Source organism: Vanessa cardui, chromosome 16 (assembly GCF_905220365.1).
Source record: "Vanessa cardui chromosome 16, ilVanCard2.1, whole genome shotgun sequence".
Taxonomy (NCBI): domain Eukaryota; kingdom Metazoa; phylum Arthropoda; class Insecta; order Lepidoptera; family Nymphalidae; genus Vanessa; species Vanessa cardui.
In genome coordinates this window covers 4,233,187-4,252,118 of record NC_061138.1, presented here as the reverse complement: position 1 = coordinate 4,252,118, position 18,932 = coordinate 4,233,187, and the positions used below count along the sequence as shown (strand labels likewise).

At 32.2% G+C, this 18,932-nt stretch overlaps 1 protein-coding gene across 2 annotated transcripts in view; it reads right to left on the bottom strand.

Moving 5' to 3' along the window:
* LOC124536062 overlaps positions 1-18,932 on the bottom strand; it is a 170,604-nt gene that overhangs the window by 69,155 nt on the left and 82,517 nt on the right. Inside the window, exon 3 of one of the 2 annotated variants that reach the window (XM_047112489.1) lies at positions 4,331-4,418. The exons of the other annotated variant lie outside the window; for it this stretch is intronic. The gene's annotated coding sequence lies outside the window, so the exon portion shown is untranslated. The remainder of the gene's footprint in view (positions 1-4,330; positions 4,419-18,932) is intronic. 2 annotated transcript variants of the gene reach the window in all.

Genomic DNA, 18,932 nt, shown 5'->3' with positions numbered 1-18,932 from the left:
TAGATGTTCATTGTACCGTCAAAACACTGTTTTTATTAGTAAATTAATCCAAGTGATTTGTTGATATTCGTCTTAGAATAACAGCAGAACTACACAAAGAAGATTATATTTGTTAATGTGAGGTGGAGAAGAGCCTTTATGAATTAACACATATATAAATATGATAGAAATAAGCTACAATAATATTTGAGTACTTAAGATGTTTTATTACCCATCATGTTTAAACGATAGCTGTACAAAATGAGATAAATTTTCATTTATTTTTGAATCAAAACAATAAAGCGAAGGGCAGGTGCGTAACAGATAACATATACATTAATAGTTGTTAGCTTAAGTCACGTATTAGATAGTGGTCTAATTTTTTCCATTACACTTTTTACATGGCAGCCATTATTGTGCAATGCGCAAGCGCATCCGTAAACGCGGTGCCTGCGTTCATAGTGTCATTGACCTGGCTTCCTAACGTAGTTCTCACCGGCTAATATCTATTAACGTGCTGTAGTTTTGATTACATAAGCGTATTAAAATTTGAATTAGAAATTTCGATCGTGTGTTTATTGATGAATTGGTTACAGATAAAAATATTAAACTACTAAATCATTCTTAATAACACACATAAATAACATAATCAACATAACATACTCTGGTAATTTCTTACTGACTATTTTTTTTCCTCTATAAGTATTAATGTTAGGCTTATTGAAAAACAATGACATGTCATACAGAATATAAAAAGGCGTCGGCCACAGAGTAATTACTTAAATTTGTTTTTCAGTTTTTCTCAGTCGAATCTACATACCAAAACAGTAATAAAATATGTCTTGCAAAACGATTCCAAAGAGCTTATAAAAGCCTACTTGTATTATTTTGTTATGTAAAACAAACAAAAGCCTTGTAAGGTTATTAACTTTAATTGGTTACTCACCTCGAATTTCTTCGCAAGCTAACTATTATGTTACGGAAGGTATAAAGCATAAACATAATATCATAATGATACCAATTATACGAACCACTTATTATGGTAAATATTTTGTAAGGGACCTTTATTTCTAATAGATAAACATATAGAACACAGTGCGTTGATTTTAAATTATTACTTTTGTTATTTACCAAGACACAACATTAAAAACACATTCTAAATTTAAAAAGTGTTTTAATAATTTTACAACTATTGTTCAACATTGTGCCAAATCGAAAAAAAAATATTGCTCTAAATTAAAAAAAAAAACGTTTCTTTAATAATTGTACCACGTCGTGACATATCGAAAATAAAAAAAAAATCGATAAATTGAAATTCGAATACATTTACCAGCACTTAATAAATACTTCAACAGATATCACGTCTAAGCTGGTTATGAAAGTGTGGAATTTGTATCATGTTCGACTAATGTAAGATAAAAATCTTTTATGTGTTACCGAGTGTATACCTAACCTTGTAGGGGTGACCATTAGTTTATGCGTAGACATTGGGACCGAGAAAAAAAAAAAACTTACATCGTCAATGCTCCAACTAACCTCAGCAATGAGATATTATGTCCCTTGTAATTGTAATAACTAACAAATAACTTTTGCAACAATATATAGTATTGCTGTTTGGGAGTAAAATGTATGATTAATAGAATCCAGCCGGCCAGTTACTTTATTTATATTTTCTTGGGCCTTAACGTTCGTACTATATTACAAGATAAACAAAGCCTGCATCGTATAACTATTTTTGCATTGTTATAATCGACTTTAGTACTAATTATTGAGGAATAGAACGAGACGACAATTAAAATCTCAATTGACAAAAATGTACCGTTGCAATGAATCAGAACTTTAGAATCGATTTTATTTCCTTAAAATCGATTTCAAAGCCCACTTTCATTGGTATTGTCCGTTAATCACTAGAGTGGGCGTAGGTTTAACGAGACAGACTTTCTTGCAACCTACATCACTATATAATTGTAATGAGGTTATAAAACGTAAGATTAATAAATTAAAACCTTTGCAAGTTGTAAACGTGGATAGAATTTTTTTTTATAATTTTATCGGAGACGATTCAATTCCAACTTGAATTTGTACTCTTTCTCTCTCTCCTAACTACAAACGGTGTTCGATCGTTCGTAAGATTTTATTTAAACACGAATCAACAAAACAAATCAAATTCCTTCAATAAAGCATTAGGCATTAGGGAAAAAATAATCTGAGAAGAAACGACTTAATAAACGTGGTAACTGCCCAATCGCAATACATTGTAGTATCAGTAAAAGATCATTTTGGCGCTTACGACGATTTTCTCCTGAACATCACTGTGTATAATAAATTAAAGTATATATGTAAGTTCTGTATTTATTAGTCTATAAAGTGAATACATTGTAACAGACAAAAATGTTATCTTGTTTCGTAATTTTCACTTAGATTTTAGTAGTCGAGTTTTATTTAAGTTTTAATTCGAATAAGTCTTGTATAAAACTAGTAGAAACTGATCGTCAGTATATGTTTAAAGACTTGTCAGTCAAATGCTCAAAGAAACGCAAGCTATACAGGAGAGTTTCGGTATTGACGCTCGAGATCAAGATATTTGTTGTTTTGGCTCAATGGAAGCTGTTTGCATCCTTCCTAAAGTGTAAACAGGTGTGTTTAGTCACGTGTAAACGTATAGTTTGCTCTATAATATAAATAGACATTACGAAACGATACATCTACTGATTTTTAATTACGAATATATGTAGAGCTGATCTTGTTTTTGTCATGTGAAGCTAACAGATAGCCTGTAAGAAATGAGGTTATGTTTGGAAAGAAAAAAGGCATATACATATATATAAAAAATTTGTTTCTTTTTGGTGTCTTTTTAAATTGAATCGATATTGCTATCTTGATCTATGTAACAACATATGTTTTTTTTTTGTTAATTAATAATATAGTCGGATCATTTTTGTCTTCTTTATTTAAAGAGCTTAATCATACATATGACTATGACGCTCTATACGTTTTCGTAAATGGAATCCTTATTGCTTATCACTTATGAAAATGGTGTTTTTATGGGCATATTTAAATTGAATCCTTTTTCTCTATTATAAGACCTTGGTCACATAAATGACTATGACGCTCTATTTTCAAAATTGAATTCTTATTGCTTCCAGTAATATATATCTTTAAAAAAACACATTCACAAATAGTAAGTAGAACGTTAATGTCCTAAATGTATTGGGATTTATATATGTATGTACATATTTTTTCTAGAAACTTCGAAACATGGAGAAAATCACGAGTATATTATTGACGGATGCAGTTTTTATTGGTTCGTCTCAATCTCGGTCACGGACGTATCTCGTTAACTTTTGCAACAATGTTTTTAATTAATTCACTAGAAACATTATAGATATAAAATCGCGATAAATTTATTTTAAGTGCTCGTAGAATACTCGGATGTCTCGTAAAATGTTTAATAGAATACCTAGGAGTATATTGACTTTCATGTATTCTTATGTAAGTTTACATAAGCGATACTGTTTTTAAATTGTAATTAATTTAAATATATAATAATATACTTATTCCTCTATTTAAATATATAATTTGAGCATGTAATCTCGACCGTACTGATCAATCTCCATCGTGTCTTCTCCATCGCACGTGACATTGTCTAAATAATCTGTGCCTTTTTGGCACAAATAAAAGCCATAAAAAATAATATCGTTCTTCTCAAAGGGAGAGGAGGCCTTGGCCCAGCCGTGGGAAAATTTACAGGCTGTTAATGATGATATACTAGTATTATAAATACTAATGTACTCTGTCTGTCTGTGTGTCTGTTCTTTGACGGCTAAAACAATGAACCGAATTTGATGAAGCAAGCTTGAATTTACAGGAAGGAAAAAGACTAAAACGTGAGCAAAGTAACGGGGCTAACTAGGTAAACCACAATCTTTATGTATTATTATTTTTATTCATTAGCTATATTAAATAAATAAATGAAATCATTAAAAAATTAAAATAAAAGTCTTGAATTAACTTAATTTTTATTTAAGCAATAAAGTATATGTTTTTTGAAAACTCAATAATATGAAATAAAAGTGCTATCCGGGTTCATCCGTATAACTGGTTCACGGTAGATTAATTTTTAACGATCACTACAGTACTGTACAGTACTTGCTAGTACTCACAGGCTTGTAGAAAGCCCTTCTACCGAAATCATTTTAAAGATATCCTTAAAAACAAATAATTAAATACAGGACTGTCATCATATTGTTATTTGAAATCTATGTTGACTATTCTTTTAGATGTATGTCTGTTGTACAGCTGTAATGTTCTAAACCGCTCGTCAATATTGCCTAATAGGCCAATACATTACCTCGTTTTGCTCACGTCTGTAGAAAGTAGCACTTGTTGTAGGTTGACTGTTAATGCGTTGTCTGTGCGATGGTTCCGGCCTACGTGATCTATGGATATAGAAGTATCACTATTGTAGTCAAATCTATCGACTCCTTGAAAATTGAGACTGGCAAACTATTTCGCTGTTACTAATATTGTTTATGGATAACATAAACACGTGAAAGAAAACTTCTTGATTGAATGAATCAAAAAGTCATCTATGCCGCTCTTGAGATTCCAGCTTCATAATAAATTTCATCGTAATCGATTCAATAGTTTAATCAAGAAAGCGTAACAGATAGACAGACAGTTACTTTCGCATTTATAATATTAATATATCGATGTGTTTCGAGTAGACTGCGGTTTTTGTTATCAGACTACAGACTGGCACGCGACGAAATCAGCAATGAAATGAACACAGGAATAGTGAAACATATTCGCACTTTCTGGGTCATTAAACCCTTATAAACGTCGTAAGAAATATTAAATTATCGTCTCTACTGTACTGCTAAAATTTACTTCAAGTAAATGTTCAATGTAACTAAAATACTTAAATTTATAGTAAGGCGAATCAGCGTATTTGCATGTAAATATGTTAAATAAATGCAAGAAAATCGTAAGTATTTCTCATATGGTATTTAAGCAGTAAAATACTAAACCTGGAAAGCAACTGACGGCGGCGTAGGTTTAAGCGATAAAAATAAATCTTAACGCTCGAATAAAACTGGGACGATTACGTAAGCTGTTTTGTTGTATTAAATTCATTTATATTTTATATGAGTTACATTTTTATGTAAGAAAAGTAATCCACACCGGACATACTGAATAAAGATCGAGTAAAAACTTTTTGGTATCGTCTACTTCATAATTTAAAATCGAAAAGAGAACACGATGTTTTGAATTGCTTTGAGTGTATGTGTGTGAATATCATGTATTAGAGTGTTTATGTATTAGTGTGTACAGTCGGGGTAAGAAAAGGTTCGTCACTTTAAGATCTCTTTTCGTGTGCTCAGTACGAGCGATAATCAGCTTTACCGATCGAGAATGACGTATTGCGTCGCAATGATTTGATGTTTAGATTCGAAAATTACTAAGAGTTTAAGACTTGATAAGGGAATTAATTTGATACTGACGAAGGTTTTCTTACTCTGACTGTACATTATGAGAAGAACCGATAAATAATGGAGTACACGAGTTCTAGAGTTGAGAACGCGTCTTGCCAAATGTGAAAGGACGTTTCAGTTTAAGTGGAGTGAAGCACGCATAATGCTTGGAGAGTAAAAGTCAAATATAGGGCTTATCAACTGTTTTAAAAGTCATTTTTCCTGCAGGTAACAATGATTTAGATAAAGATAATTTATATTTATATAGGAATAAGAAATTCACGCTTGTCACAATTGCAATTTAAAGCTGAACTTGCGAAGCGCAAATAATAATAATAAGCCTTTATTTATTTCGAAGCGTTTTTCGAAATTTACTTATATAATATTTTATATAAAACCTTTTCCGAAACGTAGATTATTCAATTGTTTTTTTCGGTTATGCGTTTAAAAAAAACGCGTCTATATTTATAAGTATAGTTTAAAAATGAGCGTTCAAAGAAATTTGTTAGAATTAGTTAAAACATCCCATAAAATACTTTTATCAAGAGATCATATCTGTTTTGCTCACATTATGAACACGAGATGTGAAAACATTAACTTAATATACACGCCGACGTAAGAATTTATTATTTCTAACTCAGCAAATTTCTACACTTGCAGTTATTTGCGAAGATAAACGATCACCTCGAGGAGGTAACACCGTCATACTTTATACGAGAAAATTGATTTTAAATTCAACCTTATTTCTTATGACCTAAAGGCTAGAGAAATATACACTTTTCCAATTTAAACTTTGAACGGAAAGTGACCATAAACGTTAGCCTTAGGGGTCCTGTCTTAAGGGTTAAATTTGCATGCATAATGTTCACCATACAAGTTGAAGACGTAAATTATTCGTGTGATCTATAACACGATCACGCGCACGCTTGCAATACACAAGATTGGATATGTAGGAAGTGATTTTGATTGAGTAATTTGTACATATATAGCGTTCGAAATCAATTTCAATTTGACCTTTATTGCATTAACCATAAGGAACACATATTAATAAATCTAATCTAATAATTCAATTAATTTAAATCGCAAAGAAATAAATCAATATTTTATCAATAAATTAAAATCTAACTAAAGATAAATTACGCGCAGCATTTTTACTGTTTGGTGTGTTTGTAATTATTAGACATTTGTTTTTCTTCTGGTGGAATGAATAAGCGTCATCTTTTCTCTCTTTTCTTAGACGGAAGTGACGTGAAACATACAGTGGCGCGTTGGGGGTGAGGCCGACTCATATGCGTCGTCAATCAGTATGATGCTCTCTTATGCCGTCTAACTGGGCAATTCTACTGACATACCCGTTATGATATATTCTCAATTCCATAATAAACAGCTTAATCGTAACTGATGTCTCATTTATATATGATGCGATCTGATCCCGATTATGTTTCGATCTACCTTGGACCGAAGCGTAACTCAATGGTTGAGTTATTGTGTGTGTAGAAAAAGAAAACAGCTGATCGATTATGTTACGATTTGATTTCTATGAAATGACAAATTAGTAAAATTGGCCCATCCCCCATTTCCGCTACTCCCCACTCCCTTGAGTTAGCGTGGAGCATTCTTTACATATTTCTTTTCTATATAATGTTATAATAATAAGAAATATATGTTATTACGAAACTATGTTTTTTTATTGATTTATAATTTAATAAATTATAAATATTTTCAATTACATTTTGTCTGTTAGTAAAAAAGTATAAATCCGGTAAAAAGGTGAAACCAGTTTCATCCGGATGTATTGAAGATAAATTTGTAATGCCTTAATTCTCACAAACTTTTTGTACGTCTGTTATCACATTAACTCATAAAAGATCTATTCGAATACGATTTCGCACAAAAATAGTGAGCCAAAGGATTAATAACTTGGGAAATAAATTACTGGAATTTTTATTTACAAAAAGTTACTCAGTCAATTTTTGTCATTAATGTATTACCTCGTACATGAATGACACAAGTTGACAGTATAATTTAGATTGTAACACAAAAAGGCAAGATATCATTGTACGAATAAATGTGTAAGGTCTGACTAGGGTTGCCATTTGTAAATCCATAAGTCAGGACAAGTTTTAAGGAAATCAAATTTTTTGACACAAAACCAAAGCATTTTGATATCGGTCTCATTAATTTTATATAATAAATTGAAGTTAAAAATATGTATTTTAAAATCCCTACTGTACTCAAAACTCTTAAAAGAAGCCTTCAAACGGACGAATAAAAGAATCCGGGGAAAGCCCAGTAGGATGGCAACCCTATCTCAGACAGATCATTTTTCACGTATATTAAAGGTAAATAGAATTGTGACATTTAAGAATAGCTACAGTATCGTATTACGGTGATAATAAATAGACTTGATTCCTTATATTACAAATGATTCAGCGAACTGTGTTTCTATTTATATTTTCCCTATAAAGCAGCTTTTTACTATTTTATATATAGCCATATTACCAAAGAAAGTAATCACAAAGGAATTAAAAAAAAAAATGTACCAAAACGATGGAAGTGAATTTTAAATTTGGAATATCTTCTGCGACGTACAAAAAAAGAACCTCTAAATATGTAGACTTTTTAAAAGATTTCATATTTATCCAAATAACGTTTATTTTTACATTGACTGTAACAAAACAGTTTAGATTTGACACGAGAGGCCAGCGAGGTTCTATAATTATATCATACTAGACTTGTATGTAACAAGTGCAGAAAAACATTTCGAAAGCCGTCAGTATAACTTTGTATAGAGGCTCGTTAAATACAAGGCTGACGTTGAAAAAACTTAAATTACGAATCGACTGCGACCTAAAATGTTCGGAGAGTCAGACACAACAGTAAATACAAGGTTATATTTCTTATCTCGTTTAGAATGAAGATTCACTTGATGGTAGGGCTTTATGCAAGCCCGTCTGGGTAGGTACCACCCACTCATCAGTTATTCAACCGCCAAACAACAAACAGTATTCAGTATTGTTGTGTTCCGGTTTGAAGGGTGAGTGAGCCAATGTAACTACAGGCATGAGGGACATAATATCTTAGTTCCCAAGGTTGGTGGCGCATTGACGATGTAAGGAATAGTTAATATTTCTTACAGCGTCATTGTCTATGGGTAATGGTGACCACTTACCATCAGGTGGCCCATATGCTCGTCCGTCAACCTATACCTTAAAAAAAAAATAGATGAGCAACTTGATTCTAAGTTGACTTTACGTAGACGTCGAATCTATAGATCAAGGCCAAGAAGATAAAAGGTAAGTAGTAATAAAAGTATTAAGTCATACAAACTTGTAGCTAAACTAACCTATCCTTATTGGGTAGACAGTTTAGAACGTACACATGTGACAGATGTTCATCCAATCCATGCAGGTTACCTAACGATGTTTCCTTCACGAGTATCAAACGCACTAATACAAAGTTTTTAGAATTACAAAATGCGACCGCAACTGATATAGGTTTTCTAGTTTTGTTTTTGTTTTGTATTGTTGATCGATAGCACACCTTGGGAATAAAACAATCGCCTCCTGGTTATTTCATTTCATATTATATTGTTAATACAATATATGAGACAAAAAAACCCGCTGAGTTTCTTTAGCCGCTGAGGTTCTACTCAGGTCAGGGTATTTTCTTTTCCGAACCGGTGGTACTGTTTCAATTGACCATCAATAAGAAAGTGTAATACTTCTTTATTCAATAAAATTATTTGAGTTTGAGTTTGAGTAATTTTGCTGATATACTGATATATGATAGCCGTCTGGATAGGTACTGTTTGCAGGGTTAGTGAGCTGGTATAACAGTGTAAATCGTGTACAGACAATGAAACATAACATGGTTTCGATTTGGTCACGCATTATCAATGTACGGTTTGGTTTATATTTCTTATAGAAACAATATCCATTAGCTGAAGAGATCACTTACAATCAGGTGACAATTTTCCTCGCTGGCCTACCTATATAATAAAAAAAAAAAACATTATCCTTCCTTAATTCTTGATACAGTTCGAATTCATAATTGGAAGCTTTATGTAAATGTGTTATTTTTTTAATCAAGTGCATATGAAAAGCAAATTTAAATATTTATATTTCGAACAATAATGGAACGCAAGAATCGCGTTCATAACATGGAACGCAACATAATAATTTTATGAACGCGTGGCGAATGTCAAAATAGGCTTAGATATGAAACGTACATAAAAACGGTTACGTTTAAAATAACGTAATGGTTACCATCAACGTGCAACTCGTACGTATAAATGTTAAAATTTATTATTATCACGTATCGCTTAACTGCTTTACGACATTCAGTTTTTCTCACGTTCAACTCTTACAAAACATTCAGATTCCGGATACGGCTCAAATTGACAAAGAAATGAAGATAAGAATATGATGATAGTGATTTATGAATCATTTTTATAATTCGAACTGTTATAAACGAAAGTGCTAGCAATTTAACGTTCGAAATTTAAATTATTTGATTGTAGGTTTAAAGATCGATAATAAAAGATTTATTTTAAAACAAGCGGGTATTTTTGAACGCAACCATAATATAACTTAGAGTAGCTAGCGCTGCGTTCCGTTATACGCAAAAGATAATTAATGGTATGCGTAAAAATATCGAGGTGTTCATTTTAAGACAGTGGAACAAAAAAAAACTATTGTTCTCCTTATTTTCAATGATTTTATCTAGTTTCATAAATCTTTACTTACATTAAAATAGTTATAATTATTGATGTACAATTAAGGTGTGGTAAATGTAACGGCGTATTAATATTAGTATTTTCATTTATATTAAACAAATAATTAAGGGTTGAATAAAGTATTTAGAATATAAAATATGCAATCTTATTGGGTTTTATTTATAAAGTAACGTTTTATCAATAAAACTATGCACAGAACGCAACTGTACGTTCCGATAATTTATCATTCACCTATATCACATATAGGTATGATATGTACATTTAGTTAATGTACAATAAATCTGTAAGTTAATACACAATAAATCTATACTAATATTATATATGTGAAAGTAACTATGTCTGTCTGTCTGTATATCTTTCTTTCACGATTAAACCGCTGAACCAAATTTAATGAAATTTGGTGTGAAGCAAACTTGAACTCCAAGAAAGGGCTTAGGCTTTTTTGCCTAACACGTGACAACCAAACCCCTATAATAACGAGCAAAACCGCTGGAAACAACTAGTAAATTATATTTCTAGCTGAAATTGCTTCAAAAAATGTAACATTTGAATGAATCATAATATATCTAGCAATGATTTTTTATTTCCGTCACGTGCATTAAATTGTTAACGCTTTACTTGTTTTTGGAACGAAGTTTCTTATCGTACGTTACGCCACTTGCCGAAGGAGAGCTAGGCAATAACACATTTATGACTATAGTTCATGTATAGTAAAGTAACAGCCTGTACATTTCCCACTGCTGAGATAAGGCCTCCTCTTCCATTAAGGAGAGGGTGTGGAACATATTCCACCACGCTGTTCCAATGCGGGTTGGTGGAATGCACATGTGGCACAATTTCGATGAAATTAGACACATGCAGGTTTCCTCACGATGTTTTCCTTCACCGCCGAGCACGAGATGAATTATAAACACAAATTATGCACATATATATAGTAGTGCTTGCCTGGGTTTGAACCCGCAATCATCGGTTAAGATGCACGCGTTCTAACCACTGGGCCATCTCAGCTCAGTAGTTCATGTAGTATGTATGTATGTATGTATGTAGTTCATGTATCAACAATTATTTCGGCTATTATTGTGCTTTTTTCATATACAATACAGTACAAATACTCTTCATTCAAAATGTATACAACATATTGTGTATCTCTTATATTTTTCTTTTGTATATTTTAGAGGTGGTGTTACTCACTTGCTGGTTAGGTCTGGGTAGTTATCACGCATTCATGATATTTCTACCATCAAACAGTACTAGATCGTTATATTACGATTTGAAGAGTGCGCGAGCTAGTAAAAATGCAGGCATAAGGGTGTTGGTGGTGAATAGGCGATGTAATTAATGTTTTTTAATGAATACAGTGTCTTTAGGCGGTGATGTGCGTACCATTAGATGGCCCATTTGACCGTCATGGAGATCATGATGTTCTACAATTTATATAGCACATAAGCTATTGATATGGTCCTTGATATATTTCATTAATGTAATTGATTGACTTTGCCATTTAAATTCAAAATTCGAACGCTACAAACGGGACTGAACGAAGGATTTCCACACTTTTTTTATACAATCAATTATTATACATTAACTTTTTCCCCGAATGTGCTATACGTTTAATTCTTACTGCATGATGTTAGTCACGTTATCCGAACGCAATCTGACACAATCTGACGCAACGTTTCTAATTACCGTCACAACTGGACTGAGACGTTCACACACCAAGAATTTAGTGTTAAATATTTGATACGAGTTATTTTATTTCATTTATGCAAATCGAAATGCAATTGCGTTGTTTTGTAAGCTTTGTTATTATTACGTCACAACTCACTCTACAAATAACTTAATTATTTAACAATGATCATATAAAACCTTCTTATCATCGTGTCATTTTTAATTTGATTTGAATTTAGAATAAAATCTCTTTGATTATTATTGTATAGACTGTCAAAACTGAAATCGCCACACTAAATAAACGCATACCATTAAAATAGTATGACGTTTCTCACAGATAATGAAGTTGCCTCATTTGTTTTATTTTATAGTATAAAGAAAAATTTAACATCAATTCATATATAACATTGAATAACATTCAGTTAAAAATAAAGGCAATAAAATACAACAGTAAATAGTTTAGTTTTTTCAGTACATTATAATTAAACAAAAAAAAATGTTTTGAAGCTTCAATATCATATTTCAAAACGTTGAATTTTTAAATAACTGTTCTAAATTTAAATTGACTCGTAAAAAGTTTTCATAACTACAATTACTTAATGTTACTTGACAGAAAGATATTTAATAGACGAAAGTCACACAGCGTTGTGTACAGAACCGCATGATTGCAATTTAATATTATTTAAAGAAATACAATGAAAACGAGTCTGGAAATTTATGATATTGTGTGTAATTGTGAGGTTTTCTTATAAATGAAAAGAAACGGAAATAATGTCAAGTTCGATTATTATAAATTGTAATTTACGTCGTAGTTTTGAGAAAAGTTATTGTATTAAGTTTAAATTTGATATTAATTTTAGAATGTCAAAAGTTTGGCTTACAACTATGGCACTTGTTACATTGAAAAAAAATTAAAAGTGGCATGACATTTACAACTCCCATTACCAATGTTTTAGAGGATAGAGTTGGCCACATTACTAATATTAGTGAAATTTAATAATATGTCATCACCATCCTCCTGCCTTTATCTCAATTTAATTCGAGATCGGAGCAGCACATCTTCTTCCATATTACTTCATCTCATAAGTGACGTTTACCGGCCATATCGTCTTCCACACAAGCCATCCATTGTTTCTTTGGTTGTCCCCTTCCTCTTTATCCAGAAGAAATATATATTTATCTGTCATAAGAAACCTAAGTTTTTTTTTAAGTTCGTTGCACACAACTCCACCAATGCATTGGAACAGAGGACACGTGTCAGATGTCAACTCGATATGACATATTCAGCTATTTATTTTTCAATAAATAAGAAACATAATTTAAAACATACATATGGTAGATTCACTGAGTTTTGAACCAGAAGTCTTTGATTTAAATTCACGCGTAGAAACCACTGGGCCGTTTCATTATCATTAAACAAATCATAATATGATATTACATTATGACACATGGTTGATTTATTGTATTATAAATCTTCTCAGCACTCATTAAACTGGCGCTAGTTAATCATGTATTTATGTCATTAAACCAGTTAATAATATTGATTGTATAATGAAGGTTCAATAATCGAATAAACATAATGCTAGTGCAATATATGTGTTTTAACTTTAACACTATTTACTATGTAACTACTGGGTGGAAGGGCTTTGTGCAAAACCCGTCTGAGTAGGTACCACTCACTCATAGTATATTCTAACGCAGCAATACTTTGTATTGTTGAGCTTGGTTTGAATGATGAGTAAGCCAGTGTAATTACAGAATATAATGACCAGGAATATAATGACTTAGTTTCCAATGTTGATGGCACTTTGAAGATGTAAGGAATTATTAGAAGTTCTTACAACGCCGATGACTTGAGGCTATAGATGGTGGCGACCACTTAACATTAAAAAAAATATATATATATATATCCGCAGATCCCGAGGTCCTGGATTCGAACCACTGACCCTATATCGAGCAACTCTCAATAGCAGCTCGGAGTCTATATAGAAAATATTAAGAGACCGTTTACCCTTGTTCCTAAATGAACTGTTTCCAATCGTGATAGATTTGCTGTCTCAGCGGATAATAGAAGAGCTCACACATTTGTGCACTATGAAATGCCACATTAGTCTCTCTTAAGAATAAACTCATTGACCGAAATCATTACGATCATCTTCAACCCTCGTAATATAAAAATGAATAACAAAAAAAAAAAACAAAAAAAAAATCTCAATTTACATAAGTGACTGACTAAGTATAAATTAATTAACACGACTGATAGTTTAGTCGTGTATGACCTGACTGCAGTCAGTATCCCGTGCTAGTTTGAGCTCTCGACGACAAATAACCGTTAACGTGACCGCTGGAAACGAATAAAAAGTATTATAAGACGCAAGTGATGAACGAAAAGCGTATCTTTTTGCGTAAGTATTTCCAAGTCTTTTTAGACTTATGTAATTAAAATAAACGCCTCAGTTTTTTGAAGGGATTTAATTTGGATGTTAAGAGAATATACTTATCATATTTCAGACGCAAATATATGTCATAATGTTGAATACACCTGTGGAACTAAGATTTTTTGTCCTTGTGCCTTGTGTAGTTACAGTGGCTCATTCACCCTTCAAACCGGAATACAAAAAATACTAAACGCTTTTGTTTGGCGGTTAAATACCTGATGAGTGGGTGGTACCTACCCAGACGGGCTTGCACAAAGCCCTACCATTTAAAGTACATATATAGTAATATCGTTGATTACCATTGGATCTCACAGTAGCACCCATCAAAGCAAAACTGCCCATATCTCATCACCGGTAAAAATATTGTATATTTCTCTTGCCTTTAGTTACAGACTCTCATAACTTGTACTGCAAACACAATCTCTAAGTCTAACCTTAATTAACGTGAGCGACTTCGACTGGTCGCTACTAGGGCGTTGACGTCTGCCTTATTTGTACAGCTTTTCTATTACATGATACTTTTCATCTAAAACTGTGTCAAGACCTAGCAACATATGTTCCGAGACTGGATATTGAATTTTGAAATCTATACGTGTGACAATAATGATTATATTACTTTATCAAGTTGTTAGACAAATGTAACCGCAATCACACATTCCAGAGTTGTATTTTATTATTGTGTGAATTACAATATATTTCATGTTAAAGTTTAGTTAAATATGCTTGGTATATCACGTGTATTGAAATTGAGCCGAAATGGCCCAATGGTTAGAACATATACATCTTAACCAATGGTTCGGGTTCAAACCCAAGCAAGCACTTTTTCATAGGCTTAATTTTTGTTTACAATTCATTTCGTGCTCGGAGGCGAAGGAAAACATCGTGAGGAAACCTGCATGTGTCTAATTTCAATGAAATTATACCGTATGTCTATCCAACAATACGCATTGGATTATGCTCCAAACCTTCTTTTCAAAGGCAGGGCCTTAGCCCAGCAGTTGTAAAATTACAGGCTATTACTGTTATTCAATTTCTTGCTAGTTGTTCTCAGTAGAACCTGTTTTTTAAAGAATGTAAATTAAATTCTAATTTTGAAAAGTGTAGATTCAAAAGTGCTTGTAACAATCCTTATTTTTTAATTTCTTTCGGATATTCTATTTTTAGAAAAAAGTAACAGATTTCTTCTATGTGAGTGTTTGTATCTATATATGTGTGTGTATTCATTGATAGACACTCACACATAAATACAAACATACGTATATTAATGACTTTTTTTCATTGGTTCACGGACTCGCGTATAAAGGTGCCCTTAGTACGAGTGAACATTTAATTAGAGCGTTAATATAGTTCGATTTCTTTAGTATAGTTCACCGATTGGAAACCCATTCGATAAAGGTTATTTTATGATAATGTATACACACTCTCGCGTTGTATATGTGTTGAAGGCTCACGAGCTGCACCCGAGACATTGTTATAGCCGTTTTATATAAATATTTATTAGCTATGACACATGACAATCCCGCGTACAAGACAGTACTTAAATAATTTTATGTTTCTAGCCTAATAGAGGTTATACTTAAGAAGCAAAAGAGATTATCGGAAATGATATGATGTTTAACTTGTTATAATATTTTTTTATTGATCAAACAAAGGAAGCTATTGAATTCAATGTCAAATCTTCATAAGGATAAAAATTTGATATGTTAAATTACGAAACCAATACACCCATTTTGTGTATGTTCGAATGAAAACAACATATAAAAACAGTTTTCTAACTATACAAACGATCATAATCAAATCTTGCATACTCGTACATGTTATCGCCTCGGATTACCATCCGACGAAGCTGCGAGCATTAACTAGTATTCAATAAAACAAGTTCGCATGGTACCGGAATCATAGAAGGTAGGTATACAAAGTTACATAACCGTTGAAAAAAAGTACCGAAATAAGCAATTAATATAATAACTGCATGATGGAACTCAATCAATTAATCGCATGACGTCTGGCGCGATAGTGCATAACGATGCGATGATAATTTCGCTTAATTATCTATTGCGAATGATGCAATTGAGTGATAGATAGCTTTTGAAACGAGTTAGAAAACCGAGCCTTAGACATCTGAGCCAGATAATTACTGTTTATTTATTTATCGAATAGCTGTTTGACCTTGTACGCGTTTGGATTTAACAAAAAAAAAATATTATCGTAATCTAATTTACTCCGTATTACATCAGTCATTTGCCAATGAAACTCCCATCAAAATCGGCCCACCCGTTCCAAAGATTAGCCGGAACAAACAGGCAGACAAAAGTTGTAAAAAAATGTTATTTTGGTATATGCACCGTGTATACATGTATATGCATTGAGCAATAAACAGCTATTTTAATATTACAAACAACCACTCCAATTTTATTATACGTATAGATTAATTTACTCAGGTGTAGGTCTATTCGAATGGAAGTAGGAATAAAGATAAATAAAACCTTATCAGTATTTCATGTGCTAATGTCAACCATATTGTGCACTACTGATAGTTTATGATAATATGTATTTATTTATAATACAACTAGTGTTCTCACCCGGCTTCACACGGATGCAATGCTGATACTAAATAAAAAATCTCGTTATTTCTATATGTTTCATATATTATATACAAAAACCTTCCCCCGAATCACTCACTCTCTCTAGTAAAAAATGTATATACGGGTCGAATTGAGAACACTCCTTTTTTTGAAGTCGCTTAAAAATGGCATCACAATCTGTTGCGTATTTTTAAGCATACATAGGGGTAGACAGCGGTATACCGAAAGTTAACAGTCTGTTCACATAAGTGAATATCATAGATTAATCAAGCTCTCGACCAATGAGGTCGCGTCAATTTGCTGTCAAATGTTGTCTATTAGCTTTTCTCATCTTATGATTGGAATACGTATACTCACATATTTACAGTAAAAACAATTAATGCAATATTTATAAATTGTCTAAAACTTACAATTAAATTCAATAGAAACGTTGTATTGTACTTGGTGGTCGATCTTAATACGAGCTCGTCGGAATGGTTACCTTCTCATCACATATTCCAACGCCTTGTAGCAATGCTTAGTAATGGTATGTTCTTGTTCGAAGGTTGAGTGAGCCAGTGTAGGTATAGGTACAACGATACTTAGGTGTGACAGTTGCTTATATTTTTTCATATAGCTGTGACTCCTTTCGATTATCTAATCAATGATTGCTTATAAGTAAGGCCCTTATAATTCGTTATTGATATCCAAGGGCGGTAGTTATGTTCTATCACATGAGCTTTGTACTTTTTTGCCACCTATGTTCTAAATTTAATTACTATATAAAAATATTTGTAAGAGGTTCCCTAATCATATTGAAAACAACATTTTATTTTACGAAGGACACTAATGGCTCTTAAAACGAATTTCATATATTACAGCCTTTGTCCCATAAAAACGTCAGCCTGTGTTAATTTCATTAATGCCAAGAAATGAGAGTGTAACTTGATTATTTATCACTTGAAAGTAAAAGCTTACGACTGGACTAAGCACACCGTGTCCTAGAAGATCTCTCTTTTCAACAACTTAATTATTAAGTAAACACATTAAGTCCTATAATGACAAGGCAATATTAATGAATTAATGTATTAAGTTACGTTTAGTTATATACAGTAACGAATCAATATAGTTTAAATTGGATTTAACTTTAGATACCACTTTTTCATTTACACGCAAGCATGTATCAAACTGTTGTCTTTCAAACGAACTTTTATTTTTCGTAAACTAATTTTCATTTTTTATTAAATAGGTATGCATACGGACAAATGAGCCACCTTATGCTGTCACCACACAAATTAAGTCATTCCTTACATATCCAATGCGCCAACACTAGTGATTATATCACTTGTGTAGCCAGAACACAAATATACTTATATTGCTGAATCGCGGTAGCATGTAAAATGAGTGAACCGAGCCTAGTGGTAAAATGCGTGCATTTTAACCGATGATTGTGGGTTCAGACCCAGACAAGCACCGCTTAATATTCATTCATCTCGAGCTTAACGGTGTAGGAAAACATCTTGAGGAAACCTGCATGTGTCTAATTTCTTCGAAATTCTACCACATTTGTAGTTCGCCAATCCACCAAACTTCAAAGGGAAAGGCGGCCTTAGACCAGCAGTGGGAAATTTGCAGGCAGTTGTTTTGCAATGAGTAGGCTGTACCTACCCTACATGTAGTATTTTAAGATAAATCTTCAATATACTAGAACAGGTTGTCGGTTTTGCTATAATGTAATGCAACAGGAACAGAAGTGAACGAACAATAATTGACCATTGTTTGCTATTTAACCTACTTGTGAAACGGAGCGTATTGTACATCTCTTGAACATCACAGCCCGTATGCTAATAGTGAATTAGATTAATTATATGTTGCATGTGCAGAATGTTTTTAAAATACGTATTCACTGGTTAGCGCAATGGTCAAATTGTTGCTGTCGTGAATACAATTTTCCATCACGACTTGTTGAATTGTTTATTTTTTTTGAATACAATTTTCTATCACGAGTTATGTTTATTTTTGAGGTTATAAAATATAGGATAATTATTAAGTAATAATAATAATTTTAGTA